The sequence below is a fragment of the Eriocheir sinensis genome, unplaced genomic scaffold (genome assembly GCF_024679095.1).
Source record: "Eriocheir sinensis breed Jianghai 21 unplaced genomic scaffold, ASM2467909v1 Scaffold727, whole genome shotgun sequence".
NCBI lineage: Eukaryota > Metazoa > Arthropoda > Malacostraca > Decapoda > Varunidae > Eriocheir > Eriocheir sinensis.
In genome coordinates, this window is record NW_026112084.1 from 77,135 (window position 1) to 95,503 (window position 18,369).

Consider the following 18,369-nt stretch of genomic DNA (forward strand, 5'->3'; position numbering starts at 1 on the left):
ATCAGGAATGCGCAAAACCAAGAAATCTTCACTTTATGAAGCATTTTTACCTTTGTGTGACATTGAGATTGGAGATACTGTTTATGTTGTTGATGGGGGATTTCTTATGCATAGAGTTGTTTGGCATCAACAAGAGCTCTTTTCAACAATTTTGGACAGATATGCTGAATATGTGAGGAAGCACTACAAGGAGACTGCCATCATTATCTTTGATGGGTATCCAGAAAATCTAGACGACAAAGGTACAAAAGGCGCTGAACGTGCACGTCGAGTAATTTGTGCTACAAGAGACACCATATTTGATGAAACTATGCCAGCAACAACAAGTCAGAGCAAATTTCTGTCAAATGAGCGAAATAAGAGCAGACTTATTACAAAACTCATCACCAAGTTGACCTCAGAAGGATTTACTGTAAAACAAGCTAGTGAAGATGCAGACACACTCATTGTTAATACAGCTATCGAAGAATCCTTCAAGACTGATTCTGTAACAATAGTTGGAGAAGATGTAGACCTTCTGGTAATCCTGACCGCATTAGCAGGATCAAACAATAACATACATTTCCTAAAACAAGGCAAAGGAAATACAGAGAACAAACTGTATACACAATCGTCCATGAAGTATGGATCAGTCATTAAAGACAATATTCTTTTCTTGCATGCATTTAGTGGGGCTGATACCACTTCCGCCTTTTACAAAAAAGGGAAACTTAAGTTTGTAAACCTCCTGGAAAAGCATGAAGAACTTCAGGAACTTGCAGCTGTGTTTAAGAAACCACATGCAGATCCAACATAAATCGCTGAAGCAGGAAAAGCTTTCATCCTTCAGTTATATGGGAACAAAGAATGTAAATCACGTGGATACTTGAGATATCAATGATTTGTCAAAACATTAAGTAGAAGTACATGTACCTCGAGTTCCTTGACTACAACATACGCCGCTTCTCGGTTTCACTCTACGCACTTATCTCCAGGTTCAGAAATGGTTAGGAATTGACTTGCCACCTACAGATTGGGGTTGGAAGAAGACTGAAAATGGACTAGCCCCAATCGCCACAAACAAAGACCCTGCTCCTCCAGATCTTCTAAACATTATATCATGTAAATGCCTCAAAGGATGTATGACAGCCACTTGCAGTTGCAGAAAGTCAGGATTAAAATGCAGTGAAATATGTGCGTCATGTAAAGGACTATCTTGTTGCAACTCTGATGTAAGCATAGATGAGGAGGACTGTGATGACCCCACTGATGAGATGCTAGAAATTTTCTTAGTGCCAGAAGGCGAAACCCATGAAGAAGATTAAAGATAAGCTCAGATAATTTCCATAAAAATAGGCTATGATGTTTGGGTGGATGGTTGTGTGTAAGGGTGGTAACTACGCCAGTGAGTATTCACGGTCTGTCCTAATATATAAGCCAGAAAAAAGGAGGAAGGACACCTCTAGAAGAAGATTTTCCTAAGTATTTCAAGTAATAGGGCCAACGAAAAAAACAGTAAGAACGTTCTCGTGCGTGTAGCATCAAAACCATGCAATATACAAAAATAATGTATAGAACACTTTTTGTGTAAAATTTTATGTAGAATAATTTGTATTTCAATACCTTTCCCTGTAAAATAATTATCAAGGTAGATATTTACAAAAAACTGTTTTTGGTCGCCATTTTTTCAAGATGGCGGCCAAAATCGGGGTGATAGAGGGGTGCAAAATTGATATGTTATTAAGTACCCCATTATAAAGGTAATAAAACAAACTGCAGCTTTCCGTAATTTTTTTCCTTTCTAAATTACCATTTGACTGGAGGTTTATTTTACCCACACACACACACACAAAAAAAATGGACAAATAAAATGGGAGATGGTGAAATATTAAAGAAAGTACATGAAGAGAAAGATCTGGGAGTAATAATGCAAGATAACAAACAGCCTGAGTCTGAGAGTCATGGTAATAGGATATTCGGTGATGTGTATAACATGGTGAGAAATATAGGAATAGCATTCCACTACATGGATAAGGATATGATGAAAAAATTTATAACCACTGTGATCAGACCAAAATTGGAATATGCGGAGGCAGTGTGGTCTCCCCATAAGAAGAAACAAAGAAACTAGAAAGAACACAAAGGATGGCAACAAAAATGGTTCCAGAGCTGGAGGGATTGACATTATGAGGAAAGACTTGCCAACACTAGAACAAAGAAGAGAAAGGGGAGACCTAATACAAATCTATAGATTGTCGAGCAAAATGGAAGAAGTAGATAACGGTGAGTTACTACTGAGAGAAGGAAGTACAACCAGGAACACAAGAGGACATCGTAAAGACAAAGAAATATAGCTTCCCGCAAAGAAATAAAGAGGTTTGGAACAGACTAAGTGAGGATGTAGTATCGGCGAGGAGTGTGCAAAGCTTTAAGGAAAAGTTGGACAAATATAGATACGGAGACGGGACCACACAAGCATAAAGCCCAGGCCCTGTAAAACTACAAACAGGTAAATACAACTAGGTAAATACATACACTTAACTTCCGCTGACCCACACTGCAAGCTGAAAACATCTAAACTAACCCGAACGTGAACATAATTTACCTAATACTCTTTATTTATTTATTTATTTATTATTATTTTTTTTTCCCTAACACTTAACCTCTTGACTGTGGATTTCCTACAGTCCGACCTCACCAAGCTACAGGAATGGAACAAAAAGTGTCTACGGCTACAAATCAGTCAAGAAAAATGTCAAGTCCTGCACCTTGGGAGGGGATATCCAGCACACCAATACCACATGGGAAACACTCCACTATCCACCACAGAGGCAGAGTAAGACCTGGGAGTGTATGTTACCAGGCTACCAGTGAAGGGATATCCAGCACACCAATACCACATGGGAAACACTCCACAATCCACCACAGAGACAGACCTGGGAGTGTATGTCACCAGGCTACCAGTGAAGGGATATCCAGCACACCAATACCACATGGGAAACACTCCACTATCCACCACAGAGACAGACCTGGGAGTATATGTTGCCAGGCTACCAGTGAAGGCAAAGTCCCTGACAATCGCAGCAGACGGGTCAACTTTGGTTGGCTACACCGCAAGCCAAAAACTTTTAAACTAACTTAACATAACCTATCGAACAAACTTCCTTGACTCCCCCATCGTTTTCGCATTTATTATTTTTTCATTTGTTATTTGTACGCCCGAGCCCACAGTGCTGTTAGGCTTTCTTTTTTATGGGCCTGGTGGTCGGTCCGAGCCCATCTTGGCACAGGCAAGTGTTTATAGTGGCGCCATCTATTCTCAATTAAAATCTATTCTCGATCCCCCTTGTTTTCGAATTTAATCTGAGCATTCTGAATTAACCCATCCACTGTGGTTGGCAAGGATTTTGCCCTCACTGGTAGCCTGGTCATATACAGTCCCAAGTCTTTCTCTGGCTCTGTGGTGGATAGTGGAGTGTTTCCCATGTGGTATTTGTGTGCTGGATATCCCTTCACTGGTAGCCTGGTAACATATAGTCCCATGTCTTTCTCTGCCTCTGTGGTGGATAGTGGAGTGTTTCCCATGTGGTATTGGTGTGCTGGATATCCCTTCACTGGTAGCCTGGTAACATATTATGGTCCCAGGTCTTTCCCTGGCTCTGTGGTGGATAGTGGAGTGTTTCCCATGTGGTATTGGTGTGCTGGATATCCCTTCACTGGTAGCCTGGTAACATATTATGGTCCCAGGTCTTACTATGGCTCTGTGGTGGATAGTTGAGTGTTTCCCATGTGGTATTGGTGTGCTGGATATCCCCTCCCAAGGTGCAGGACTTTACATTTTTCTTCATTGAATTGTAGCAGACAGTTTTGGTCCATTCCTGCAGCTTCGTGAGGTATTCTGGTAGGAAATCCCCAGTCAAGGGGTCACACTGCCCTAACCTAACGTAACCTCCTTAATGGGAAACTTTGAACCCCGCGACCCCTCGTTTCCACACTTAATCTGAGCATGCCAAATTAAATCAAACTAACTTAACCTAACGTAACCTCCTTAATGGGAAACTTTGAACCCCGCGACCCCTCGTTTCCACACTTAATCTGAGCATGCCAAGTTAAATCAAACTAACTTAACCTAACGTAACCTCCTTAATGGGAAACTTTGAACCCCACGACCCCTCGTTTCCACACTTAATCTGAGCATGCCAAATTAAATCAAAATAACTTAACCTAATGTAACCTAATGTAACCTGACTAATGTCTTTTTTTTTTTCCCTTCAACTCGCTCTTTTTCACATTTCATCTCAGGCCTGTACTTTTGGCTGCTTTTGGGGGGCTAGAGGGCATCATACGCATCTCTCTCTCTCTCTCTCTCTCTCTCTCTCTCTCTCTCTCTCTCTCTCTCTCTCTCTCCAAAAAAAATTAAAGTCCCCACATCCACAGGTCAGATGAACCACAACGTGTGCAGGTCACAACAGGTCACCACATGCGGGTCGGAGGTCACACAGCCACCGTCCACAACCTGACCCCCAAGAGTGGATACCAGCTGTCTGGAGTGGACACAGAAGTGGATTCCTTACAGCATCGGGACTCCCGTAAGAGGAGACGTAGGAAGCACAGCTGTGGAGGAGGAGGAGGAGGAGGAGGAGGAGGAAGGGTTAGAAGAGGCATAGAAGAGAGAGAGAGAGAGAGAGAGAGAGAGAGAGAGAGAGAGAGAGAGAGAGAGAGAGAGATACTTACACAGTTTATATATATATATATATATATATATATATATATATATATATATATATATATATATATATATATATATATATATATATATATATATATATCTATATATATATATAGTAAACTATTTCATATTTATAATTATATCCTTCTTCCCTCCCCTTCCTCCCTTTCCTCCTCCTCATCTTCTTCTTTAATTTTTTTTCTTTCTTTATAATATAAATTTTCTTTTCATATATTTTCTTTTTCTTATTTGTTTTCTTCTTCAACCTCCCCCTTCCCTTCCCTTCCTTCCTTCTCCTCCCCTCCTTTCACCCAACCCCCCTCCTAACCCCTCCCTTACCCCATAGGTCAAGATCTCGGTCACCCTCGGAGTCTCGTCACTGGCAACTTCCCGAGGAGCTGCGTCGGCGCGTCACACTCCACCTCCAAGCTAACCCAGGACTGTCCCAGGCTGAGCTGCATGACATAACCTATACTAAGATCGAACCCGCCTGCAACCTCAAGATCAAGTACGGGTCACCCTAGCCTAGGAGACAGAGTAGCACTCGCCGATCTAAGAGGTGGGTGATTGCGGCTGATTGGGGTCTGAAGAGGCTGTTTTTAGGGGCGAGAGGGCAGGGATAAGACTGTAAGGTTACTATCAGTGCTGAGAGACAAAAAATGTGAAGGGTAATTTTTGGGGCTGATTTCGGTGCCTGAGGGGGCTGAAAGGAGTAGAGGGGAAGGAAAGGGGCTGAGAAGGAGTCGTCAGGTCGCTATGGGCTTAAGAATGGGCTGGTTTGGGGCTTTTTAGGGGGCTGATTTCGGGCTGCGAGTGTAAGGCCGCGGGCACACAGAAAGTGAGAAAGCTACCGAGAGCTGCAAGGCGAGTTTCTGTGGCCATACTCACTCTGGAATAGCTTAAGTTAGGTTAGCATTTTTTTTTAATTATTATTTTGGTGTAATGTCTCTCATGCATCTTCCTTTTTTCTCTCTCTCTCTCTCTCTCTCTCTCTCTCTCTCTCTCTCTCTCTCTCTCTCTCTCTCTCTCTCTCTCTCTCTCTCTCTCTCTCTCTCTCTCTCTCTCTCTCTCTCTCTCTCTCTCTCTTTTTTTTTACATCTAAGGATGCGGCTCAAGGGCAACAAAAAGAATAGAAAAAAAAAGCCCGCTACTCGCCGCTTCCACAAAAGTAGAAAGTACAGAGTAGCCAAAAGAGAGGTCAGTTTTGGGTGGAGAGGCGTCTTGATACACTTCTTGAAAGAGGTCAAGTCCTAGGCAGGAGGAAATACAGAAGAAGGAAGGCTGTTCCAGAGTTTACCAGTGAAGGGGGACGAAAGAATGGAGATGCTGGTTAACTCTTGCATAAGGGGACTTGTTATCTACTTCTTCCATTTTATTTCACAATTCGTACATTAGTATTAGTATTAGGTATTTACCTAGCTTACCTAGTTGTGAAATACAGGAAAAGAGCAGTATTAGGCTCGTGCTGTCCCGTCTCTATAACGCTTAATTTTCCAGTTTGGCTTTAAATTCATGAATCGTTTTTGCACACACAGTCTCCTCGTCAAGTCCGTTCCATGTTGTTGTGCTTCTGTATGGAAAACTGTATTTATTGACGTCTCTCCTACAGTCGCTCTTCTTCAATTTCTTACCATCCCCTCTTGTCACACTTCTGTCACATACCACTAAATCTTCCGTCCAATTTCTCCAATCCCTCTTGTATCCTGTATTAGTTCCCTCTCCTTCTCTCCAGTGTTGTAAGTCCCAATTTCTCCAGTCTTTCTTCATAACCCCCCGGTCCCACAGAGCCCGAATCGGTCCCGAATTTGAAATTTTCAAATTCGGGTTGAATTCGGCTAGCTTCGGGAGCTTCGTAGTACTTCGTGAATCAAATCGGCATCAATTCGGGTTCAAAAACACTTCGGGAGAAAAATTTCAACTTGCGCCAAAAAAAAATTTCACCCCAAATTCAGAAGCCGTCCCGAATTGATAAGAAATCAGCGTGTTTTGGTGTACTTCATAGTACTTCATAGTGTTTTGGTGTACTTCATAGTACTTCGTAGTGTTTTGGTGTACTTCATAGTACTTCGTAGTGTTTCGGTGTACTTCATAGTACTTCATAGTGTTTTGGTGTACTTCATAGTACTTCATAGTGTTTTGGCGTACTTCATAGTACTTCGTAGTGTTTCGGTGTACTTCATAGTGTTTTGGTGTACTTCATAGTACTTCGTAGTGTTTTGGTGTACTTCATAGTACTTCATAGTACTTCGTAGTGTTTCGGTGTACTTCATAGTGTTTTGGTGTACTTCATAGTACTTCATAGTACTTCGTAGTGTTTCGGTGTACTTCATAGTGTTTTGGTGTACTTCATAGTACTTCATAGTACTTCGTAGTGTTTCGGTGTACTTCATAGTGTTTTGGTGTACTTCATAGTACTTCATAGTACTTCATAGTGTTTTGGTGTACTTCATAGTACTTCATAGTGTTTTGGTGTACTTCATAGTACTTCATAGTGTTTCGGTGTACTTCATAGTACTTCATAGTGTTTTGGTGTACTTCATAGTACTTCATAGTGTTTTGGTGTACTTCATAGTACTTCATAGTGTTTTGGTGTACTTCATAGTACTTCGTAGTGTTTTGGTGTACTTCATAGTACTTCGTAGTGTTTTGGTGTACTTCATAGTACTTCATAGTGTTTTGGTGTACTTCATAGTACTTCATAGTGTTTTGGTGTACTTCATAGTACTTCATAGTGTTTTGGTGTACTTCATAGTACTTCATAGTGTTTTGGTGTACTTCATAGTACTTCATAGTGTTTTGGTGTACTTCATAATACTTCGTAGTGTTTCGGTGTACTTCATAGTGTTTTGGTGTACTTCATAGTACTTCATAGTGTTTCGGTGTACTTCATAGTGTTTTGGTGTACTTCATAATACTTCGTAGTGTTTCGGTGTACTTCATAGTGTTTTGGTGTACTTCATAGTACTTCATAGTGTTTTGGTGTACTTCATAGTACTTTGTAGTGTTTTGGTGTACTTCATAGTGTTTTGGTGTACTTCATAGTACTTCATAGTGTTTTGGTGTACTTCATAATACTTCGTAGTGTTTCGGTGTACTTCATAGTACTTCATAGTGTTTTGGTGTACTTCATAGTGTTTTGGTGTACTTCATAGTACTTCGTAGTGTTTTGGTGTACTTCATAGTACTTCATAGTGTTTTGGTGTACTTCATAGTACTTCGTAGTGTTTCGGTGTACTTCATAGTGTTTTGGTGTACTTCATAGTACTTCGTAGTGTTTTGGTGTACTTCATAGTACTTCATAGTGTTTCGGTGTACTTCATAGTACTTCGTAGTGTTTTGGTGTACTTCACAGTACTTCATAGTGTTTCGGTGTACTTCATAGTACTTCGTAGTGTTTTGGTGTACTTCATAGTACTTCATAGTGTTTCGGTGTACTTCATAGTACTTCGTAGTGTTTTGGTGTACTTCATAGTACTTCGTAGTGTTTTGGTGTACTTCATAGTACTTCATAGTGTTTCGGTGTACTTCATAGTACTTCGTAGTGTTTTGGTGTACTTCATAGTACTTCATAGTGTTTTGGTGTACTTCATAGTACTTCGTAGTGTTTTGGTGTACTTCATAATACTTCGTAGTGTTTGGGTGTACTTCATAATACTTCGTAGTGTTTTGGTGTACTTCATAGTACTTCGTAGTGTTTTGGTGTACTTCATAATACTTCGTAGTGTTTTGGTGTACTTCATAGTACTTCGTAGTGTTTTGGTGTACTTCATAATACTTCGTAGTGTTTGGGTGTACTTCATAGTACTTCATAGTGTTTTGGTGTACTTCATAATACTTCGTAGTGTTTTGGTGTACTTCATAGTACTTCGTAGTACTTCGTGTACTTCGTAGTAGTCTCCTCTTTCTCTTCTTCTCTCCAGGGTTGTGAGTCCCATGCTATTGAGTCTCTCCTCGTAAGTCCGATCCCTAAGTTCCGGTACTATCTCTGATCTCCGTCCAAGGGCACAATGCATTCAAGCTAGAAATCGAGCAAATAGGGTGCTGGGATTAATTTCAAGGAGCGTAAGCAACAGAAGCGCCGAAGTCTTCCTCAAACTATATTTAGCATTAGTTAGACCTCATCTTGACTATGCTGTTCAGTTCTGGTCACCTTACTATATAATGGATATCAGAATGTTAGAATCGGTGCAGAGGAGGATGACTAAGATGATTCAGGGGTTGAGAAACTTGCCATACGAGGAAAGACTCAAACAGTTAAACTTGCATTCTCTAGAAAGGCGAAGGGTGCGTGGAGACATGATAGAGGTTTATAAATGGATGATGGGCTTTAATAAGGGAGACATTCATAAGGTTTTGTTGGTAAGAGAACCGGGTAGGACACAAAGTAATGGGTTTAAACTGGATAAATTCAGATTCAACAGGGACATGGGCAAAAATTGGTTTACAAACAGGGTGGTGGATGAGTGGAATAGGCTTAGCAGTCATGTGGTGAGTGCCAATACAATTGTCACATTCAAAAATAGATTGGATAAATTCATGGACAGCGATTATTAGGTGGAGTTAGATACACGGGAGCTTAGGTTCAGAGGAGCTGCCTCGTACAGGCCTACCGGCCTCTTGCAGACTCCTATGTTCTTATGTTGTTATGTTATCTTAGTTGCCATTCTCTGTGCTCTTTCCAGCTTTCTTATATTCTTCTTTTCATGAGGAGACCAGACCACTGCTGCATACTCCAACCTTGGCCTTATCATTGTAACTATTATTTTCTTCATCATCTCTTCGTCCAAATACACAAATGCCGTCCTTATGTTCTTCAGCAAATTCATAGTTTGTCCCGTTATCCTGTTGATGTGTTTGTCCGGTGACATGTTCTCTGAGATAGTCACTCCCAAATCTTTTTCTTCCATTCCTCTGCATATTATCTCACTTCCCATCTTATAATCATATTCACATCTTCTACCACTCCTACCAAACTCTTTTACATTTCCCAAGGTTGAATTACATCTGCCATGTACCACTCCACTCCCATATTTTGTCCAGGTCCCTCTGCAATGCCTCACAGTCTTTCACATCATTGACTCGTCTCAATAGCTTTGCATAATCTGCAAACACTCACATAGCTGGTCACTCCTTCCACCATATCATTTATATAAACAGCAAACATTATTGGCGCCAGCACCAAACCTTGTGGGACCCCACTCCTCACTGGGCACCAATTGGAAGCCTTGTCCTTGATTATTGTCCTCATTTCCCTGTTAGGTAGGAAGTCCTCCAGCCACTTAATCAGTCCATCACCCACTCCACCCCTATTTTTAATTTTCCAAATTAGTCTTCTGTGTGGTACTTTGTCGAATACCTTTTTCAAATCCAGGTACACTCCATCCCCCCAGCCATCTCTCTCTTGTATTAAATATGTCACCCTTGAGTAGTAACATAAAAAGTTGGTGACACACGATCTCTCCTGAATCCAAACTGGCAATCCGAGATAATTCTCTCACCAAAAACCTCCGACCACCTGTTTTTAACTAGCCTCTCGCATATCTTCGCAACCACACTAGTGAGTGATACCGGTCTGTAATTTAATGGGTCCTCACTCTCTCCTCCTTTATAAATTGGTACTATGTTTGCTCTCTTCCAATCTTGTGGTACCCTTCCTTCACTCAGGGAGTTGCTCACTACATTCTTTCAGGATCCACCCTGATACTTCATCCGGCCCTGTCGCCTTTCTTACATCCAGCTTGCTCAAGCTTTCCTTGACCTCCTGCACCGTTAACTGTATCTCCTGCATAACCCTTCCTCTTTCCTGGCCCGGTGGTTGTACGAATTCGTCTTCCTTTGTGAAAACTCTATGAAAGCTATTGTTCATCACTTGTGCCATCTCTGCTGGGTCTTCATATGTAGTTCCATCCATTTTCAGTTTATCGATTGTTTCTCAATTCTTTAATTTGCCGTTCACATGTCTATAAAATAATTTAGGTTGGTCTTTGCATTTGTCGATTATATCTTTTTCATATTTCCGTTTTTCTTCTCTTCTAATCTTTGTATATCCATTCCTTGCTTGTTTGAAATTGTTCCATGCGTTGATTCTTCCTCGTCTCCTCCATCCCTTCCAGGCTTCCTCCTTTCTTTTTCTAGCTGCCTCGCATCTTTTGTTAAACCACTCCTTTTTACCAGGGATGGCCCGAAGGGAATGCAGTTGGGGGGGGGTAAGGTAAACTATGACCAACTCAGTCATTTTATGACCAACTCCAAACTGGCGAGCGAAGCGAGCCATTCAGCGGGTTTTTTTTTAAAACTCACCTTTTTTAGGGGCATTTTTAAGGCCTAAGTAGGGACATTTATGAGTCTCAGATGCTTTTCATTTGCATTTAAGAGTATAATAATTTTGGTCATGGGGGCGGCTGCTCTCCCAGGGTCATTAAGTCATTCTGCGTACCCTTGTCTAAAGTGTCATTTGTTGATATTGTTACTGTTGTGTTGCTGCCACTGCCAGTAATGGCTTATGGCTCAAGGGGTTTGTCGTTAGTGGAGCAGGTGAACTTGTGAAGTAACTTTGTAAGGCCAGTTTTGTCTGAACTTTGTCTTTGCTGGTAAGTGTTATGTTTGATCAACTAAGCAGGTACAAAGAAACTACACGTATGAACATGTGAACTTTATGGCAAGCTGCAAATATTTTCATTGTTACAGTATTTCTGGGAATACAAGTAAATAATTTAAGATGTACATGTACTCAACAAATGGCAGAGGACTGGTCTTGCCAGTCAGACCCCACCCCATGCAAGACTAAGACTTCATTTAAGAATTATAATGCTTGTAGAAACTGTACAAGCAAGGAAATAAATAAAAATAATGGCATAAATTAATTACCTAAGTTGAAAAAAATCGGTATCAAAAGAGATTTGAACATATATAATATAATATTAATATACTAGTGTAATACTTTGGTATAAAACAAGACTAGCTGTCAATGGCATAAAACAAGACTAGAAACAAAATAAGTGTATCAGAAACAAAATAATTAGTGTATCCTTGAAATAAATAAATCTAGTCTACTGTCCATAGGTACCTCTAGACTACCACCATTTTGGGAGTAAAATAGACTGTCTATGGGTCACAGACTCATCACAGTGGTTCCCTGATATTGGCCCTGATTTTCTCAATATTTTACTTTGACAAACTTATCAAGTACCGAAACACTCTCCCCTGAATGTATAATATATTATCTATGCCAATAAATCAACAATGTTAACAGTTAGGTATAGCTTGTAGGCATGTGAAATAATATGACTGGATGTATAATTCGTAGTAGACGGTGGTACAGTCACGCTGTGCGTGCCATATTGCCAGACAACTGTACGGTACAGACCGTATAGTTGTCAGTTGCACTGGCAATATGGCATGCACAGGCAGTCAGCCACACAGCGTGACTATACCACTACCTACCTACCACGCATTATACATCCAGTCATTTTTTTCACATGCCTACAAGCTAGTGCTACAGAGTACTTACAGTAAGCACAACAAGGGCACAAGGCAAGTGCATAATGCGTTACGCACGGCTTATTAATAATATTAACACCTTCACCATTGTAAGCATGTACATTTGCTACACAGTAAAACAGTGCTAGCCTATAGTCTCTGGCCCTTTGGGCATGATACATAAAACTAAATTAATAGATACTTGAGAAGCCTCAAGCCTTACCTGCAACATATGAATTAGGTAGCGTCACATAGCCTGGCTCCAAGCATCACACCAAGTTGTTTCCTCCATTACGTGGTGCCATTTTCCTCAGCCGGATCGCTGGGCTTGAGTCACGTGCTGTTATCGGTGTTGACATCTTGGGAGCATTTTAACAGCGTCGCAGCGACCAGCGCAGCGAATCACACGTTCAGTGATTTCGGACCAGAAAGCTTGTCAAATAATTACTTACGCTTATTGCACATCTCAAAATTCGCAAAACTATAACAAAAAGTGGCGGTTCACTGAATGACCGGAGGGGGGTTGCTTGGTGCCGGGAGGCTGGGATCGGGCCAGGCCATCGAGGTTCGAACCTGCCTATGCGGACAGAGTAAACATTGGGGAATATCCTCCCTATTGTGACCCGTCTCGGCCTCGCTCTCCTTGCTCAGCGGCTCAGACCAACTCAATGAGTATTTTTGACCAACTCAAGAGGCTCAGAGTCAGAGCAAACATTAGTGCGGGGACTGGGGTACCCAGGTACAAGATAGGCCTGTACCCTGCCGTACCTCAGCCGGCAGCCGCTCAGGCTACCTGTTCCCCGCACCATCCCAGTTTGACTCAAAACTAGGAAAAAAAGTGGGTGGGACTAGTCACGTTGAAATAATTAATTACTTTGTATTCACTAGGCGACATTTTTCATGTTTTTTTTATTTCTTTCTAACAACAGCACACACACACAAATATATATATATATATATATATATATATATATATATATATATATATATATATATATATATATATATATATATATATATATATATAACGCCCTGTCGCCTTCTGCTTGGGCCATAGAGGCCCATGCTTACCTAAAAAAGTTTTAAATTTTTTTTACCTTCTCTAAAATATTTGACCACCTATTAATAAGAGCTCAGTTGAGGCCTGGCTGGACCATCCCTGCTCCGAATGGACCCTGATCTGATCCTTCCCACTGTTCCCAGGGCTTCCTCCTGGACCATCACTCTCTTAAATAAAAGAAAAAACCCTTAAACTTTGATTTGACCCTCGGAGGTGACCTCAGATGGTCAAATAAAAGCAGGAGGTGGGGTGAGTGGTGAGCGTGTTGTGGTTACGTTCTCGGGGTGCCGAGTTCCAGCCCTACTACAGTCTACAGGCAAACCCTTATTCACTGCCGAGTGTCTTAAAGCTATCCACATGTCACCATCTACTCCACCTGGAGCACATAATGTGCATGGAAGGATTTGGAGGATCACCCAAACATAGCCAGCGCTAACCCCTGCAGGAGGCTGGTTCAAGAGTGATGATACTGAGCCAGTATACAGTTCCGAATAACGCAGTCGGGCCATCCATGCTCCCTGATCCCTCCCCGCCTGTGGCCATTCCTGCCTAAAAAAAAAAAAAATAATAAATAAAAAAAAAAAAAAAAACTCAAATTTTTGACCAACTCACTAGGACTTTTTGACCAACTCCGACCAAACATTGGGGGGGGGGTGACCCCCCCCACCCCCCCCCCGCTCGGGCCATCCCTGCTTTTTACCAACGTCCTTTTTGGTTACCTCAGGGACATATCTATTCTCGGCTTCTTTGTACAGCTTTAAAAACTCCTCCCACTTGTCTTGGGTACTTTTGGCTTTGTACAGCCCACTCCAATTTGCATTTTCAAAAAAGATGTGTGTGTGTATTTACCTAGTTGTATTTACCTAGTTGTATTTACCTAGTTGTAATTTTACAGGGCCTGGGCTTACGCTCGTGTGATCCCGTCTCCGTCTTTGTGTGTGTGTGTGTGTGTGTGTGTGTGTGTGTATGTGTGTGTGTGTTAAGCCCTTCAAACTATAGCCTTTTATCTCTGTAATAATATTTATCTATGTTTATCTGTGTATATATATATATATATATATATATATATATATATATATATATATATATATATATATATATATATATATATATATATATATATATATATATATATATATATGAAAAATCAGGGTAGGAAAAGATCACGATTTCCTTTCTAATGATAATCTTTCTTATGCTTTTTAATATTTGTCCTGTAATAGATTAAATCACATAATTTAAATCAAAGCAACTCTGATATATGTCTGTCTGTTTATGTGTTTACAAATTCCATCATTTAGTTATTATTTACTTGCATTTCTTGGCTTTTGGAAATGTGTATCATCACTTTGCTTATACCCAGCCATCCATCTTGTTTCTTTCATAACTTACCAAGTCCTTCCTCGCTCTCCAGGCCTCAGCATCACCAGACCTTGGGAGCAGCAGCAGCCCAGTGCCAACACCAGGCCACAAGACCCCAGGCTGCCCAGCCCACCGCCAGTGCCGGGGATCTTCAGACCCGTCTCCAGCCTTAGGGAATGGAGGGCGGAGGGCTGCAGTGGCGGTGGCGGCTATAGTAATGTGTCAGCAGTATTTTTTTTCTGCCTCTTGGTGTGGTAGTCTTTCTTGGTGGTGAGTCCCATCAGCCAGCGTCAGCCCTCTATAGTGCAGGGAAATGTTTATAGTGGCGCCACCTTGCCTGGCTCACCTCTGATCCCCTCTTTTAGAGAGAGAATCTAGAGTCTGGGTTGACAGGCGTGCACCAGGACAGCATGTGGGTAGTGTTGGGCCACTCAGCGGTGACTGAAAAGACTGTCTGTTGTGGTGGGAGGGACCCAAACCCCCATCTTGCACTGGTGGTCACTTTTTGTGTCAATTATTTATTATTATTATTACTATTATTATTATTATTATCTTTTTTATGTCCTAGCCTATAGCAGCAGCAGGCTTTGGTCAGTGGCCTGGTGGTGGGCCCGCGGTGTTTTCAGTGGCAGGGTTGTAATTCCTGGGGCTGGATAGAGATTCCCAAATATCTTCTGCATCGGCCTCCAAATGCCCCGAAGAGTGCTGGGTTTTCAAAAATTTCCCCCACCTGAGGATGCCTTCTAGACCCCCAAAATATCCGCCAAAATTAGTCCTGAGTGGTGGTGGTGGTGTTGAAAGTGTTAATGACAGTGATGAGAAGCATTGTTAGGGGTGCTGGTGTGTAGTGATGAAGTGGTGGTGATGTCAGTCTGTGGTGGTGTTGAAAACTAGCCTCTTTTAAACGGTGATGAGTGGTGGTGAACGGTGTTTACTGTAATGGTGGTGATGAAAATTGGTGTTGATAGCCTTTGTGGAGGTGTTGATGGCAGTGGTGGTGAAATATAGGCATTTTTAGAGGTTCTGGTGTTGATGGTGGAGGTACTTGTGTTGGTGGTAATGAAAATTGGTGTTATAGTCCTGGTGGTGATGATCTCTATACCTAATGGTGTTGTAAATATGCATCTTTAGTGGTGTGGCAGTGTTGAAGGCAGTGGTGATGAAAAATCGGTGTCTAGTGGTGTTGTGTGGTGGAGGTGAAACATGCATCAACACCATTTTTGTCCATTCTAAAATTTCATGTATATCTATTGCAGTTCATTTTTATTTTTATATATTTTTATTACTTCAACAGGAAAGGAATGAAGAAAGAGAGAGACAGGAGAGGATAAAAATAACTTAATCTATCTATCCCAATCTATTCTGCAAGGTGTACAATAGGGAACATTGTCTTTCATTACACCCAGTCCTTCAGCTCTTAGGGATGGCTCCAGAGTCCAGTCTTAGCAGTTAAGTCCCCTAAGTCTTGTTCATGTTATTTTAGTGCCAGTGAGTGCCTGCTTACAGTGCCAAAGTGACCCTTTCTGTCCCTTCCCTTCCTAGCTTATGGGAAGGTTGGTGAGAGAGAGAGAGAGAGAGAGAGAGAGAGAGAGAGAGAGAGAGAGAGAGAGAGAGAGAGAGAGAGAGAGAGAGAGAGAGAGAGAGAGAGAGAGAGAGACTACATACATAGAAAATCAGACCACACAGACCCCATGGTCCAGACTAGGTGGTCTGTCCTTAAACCTAAGTGATTCTACATTAATCAGATGGCTCCAAAACGTTGCTTTTCTATTCTAGTTAATATTAAGTTCAAGGAAGTGACGGTCGAGCTTGTTTTTAAAGGAGTCAATCGTGTTGCATGTTATTACACGAGAGAGAGAGGGAGAGAGAGAGAGGGGTCGTTCATTATCATAGCTATTATTATTATTAGTAAGGGAGTCTAGTTGGTCATTATTAGCATTTCCTATCTCCCATTTCCTTATATTGATAAAATTTGTATTTGTTTTGCAGATTTGAGTCAACAGCAAGAAGACAAAGGAGGAAGAAGGAGGAGGAAGTGATAATAAGAGGAATAGCATAAGAAGAACAAGAATTAGAACAGTAGTAATAGTATTTTCCTCTACACATTCTCTCTCTCTGACACACACACAGAAAACACTTGAAAATTCTTTATTTCTAATGTTTATTAATTTATATTCTTACATCAATTTCCAAGTCAGTCTTAATAGTACATACAACACGAACATATACATACGTCTTGGAGATCGGCCCAATATTCTAGACCTCTTCCTTACCTCAAACCCTTCTGCTTATTCTGTCAAACTGTTCTCTCCGTTGGGCTCCTCCGATCACAATCTTATTTCTGCATCCTGTCCTATCGCTCCTGTACATCCTCTGGACCCACCGAAGAGGCGATGCTTCTGGCATTTTGCTTCAGCTCGGTGGGACGACCTGAGGATGTACTTTTCCGATTTCCCGTGGAAGGATTATTGCTTCCAGGATAGAGACCCCTCTGTGTGTGCTCAGCGCATCACAGAGGTGATTGTCTCTGGAATGGAGGCATACATTCCTCGTTCTTTCTCTACTCCTCACGCTAAAAAGCCTTGGTTTAATCACGCTTGTTCTCGTGCTGTCAATGATAGAGAGGTAGCTCACAAAAGATACCAGAGCCTTCAAACTAATGCTAATTATGAACTTTACATTTCTGCCCGTAATCGTGCCAAATCTATTCTCCGACTAACCAAAAATTCTTTCATTAATAGAAAATGTCAAAACCTTGCTTTCTCTAACTCTTCCCGTAACTTCTGGCATCTAGCCAAAACATCTCCTCCAACTTCACTTCTTCATCTTTCCCTCCACTCCTCAGTCCTGACGGCAACACTGCCGTCTCATCTATCTCTAAGGCTGAACTCTCTCTCAAACTTTTCTAAAACTCCACTCTGGACGATTCTGGGCATATTCCTCCTACTCATCCCCCCTCTGACTCCTTTATGCCTGTTATAAAGATTCTTCAAAATGATGTTTTCTATGCCCTCTCTGGCCTCAATCCTCAGAAGGCTTATGGACCTGATGGAGTGCCTCCTATTGTCCTTAAACACTGTGCCTCCGTGCTGTCACCCTGCCTGGTCAAACTCTTTCGCCTCTGCCTGTCAACATCTACCTTTCCTTCTTGCTGGAAGTATGCCTTCACACAGCCTGTACCTAAGAAGGGTGACCGCTCCAATCCCTCAAACTACCGTCCTATTGCTTTACTTTCTTGTCTATCTAAAGCTTTGAATCAATCTTAACCGGAAGATTCAAAAGCACCTTTCCACTTCTGACCTTCTATCTGATCGCCAGTATGGGTTCCGCAAGCGGCGTTCTACTGGTGATCTCCTAGCCTTCTTAACTGACTCTTGGTCATCCTCTCTTAGCCGTTTCGGTGAAACTTTTGCTATTGCGCTGGACATATCAAAAGCTTTTGATAGGGTCTGGCACAAATCTTTGCTTTCTAAACTACCTCCTACGGTTTCTATCCTTCTCTCTGTACCTTTATCTCCAGTTTCCTTTCTGACCGTTCTATTTCTGCCGTGGTAGACGGTCACTGTTCTTCCCCTAAATCTATTAACAGTGGTGTCCCACAGGGTTCTGTCCTATCTCCCACTCTTTTTCTGTTGTTCATTGATGATCTTCTTTCCAAAACGAACTGTCCTATCCATTCCTACGCCGATGATTCCACTCTGCATTATTCAACTTCTTTTAATAGAAGACCCACCCTTCAGGAACTTAACGACTCAAGGCT

The 18,369-nt window shown here is 41.6% G+C and overlaps 1 long non-coding RNA gene across 1 annotated transcript; it reads left to right on the forward strand.

Annotated features, from left to right (window-relative positions):
- Positions 1-4,418: 4,418 nt before the first annotated feature.
- On the forward strand, positions 4,419-15,040 carry LOC126994136 (uncharacterized). The gene is made up of 3 exons (XR_007748823.1): positions 4,419-4,568; positions 5,055-5,267; positions 14,662-15,040. It is a non-coding gene; the product is annotated as an uncharacterized LOC126994136 (long non-coding RNA).
- Positions 15,041-18,369: the final 3,329 nt, after the last annotated feature.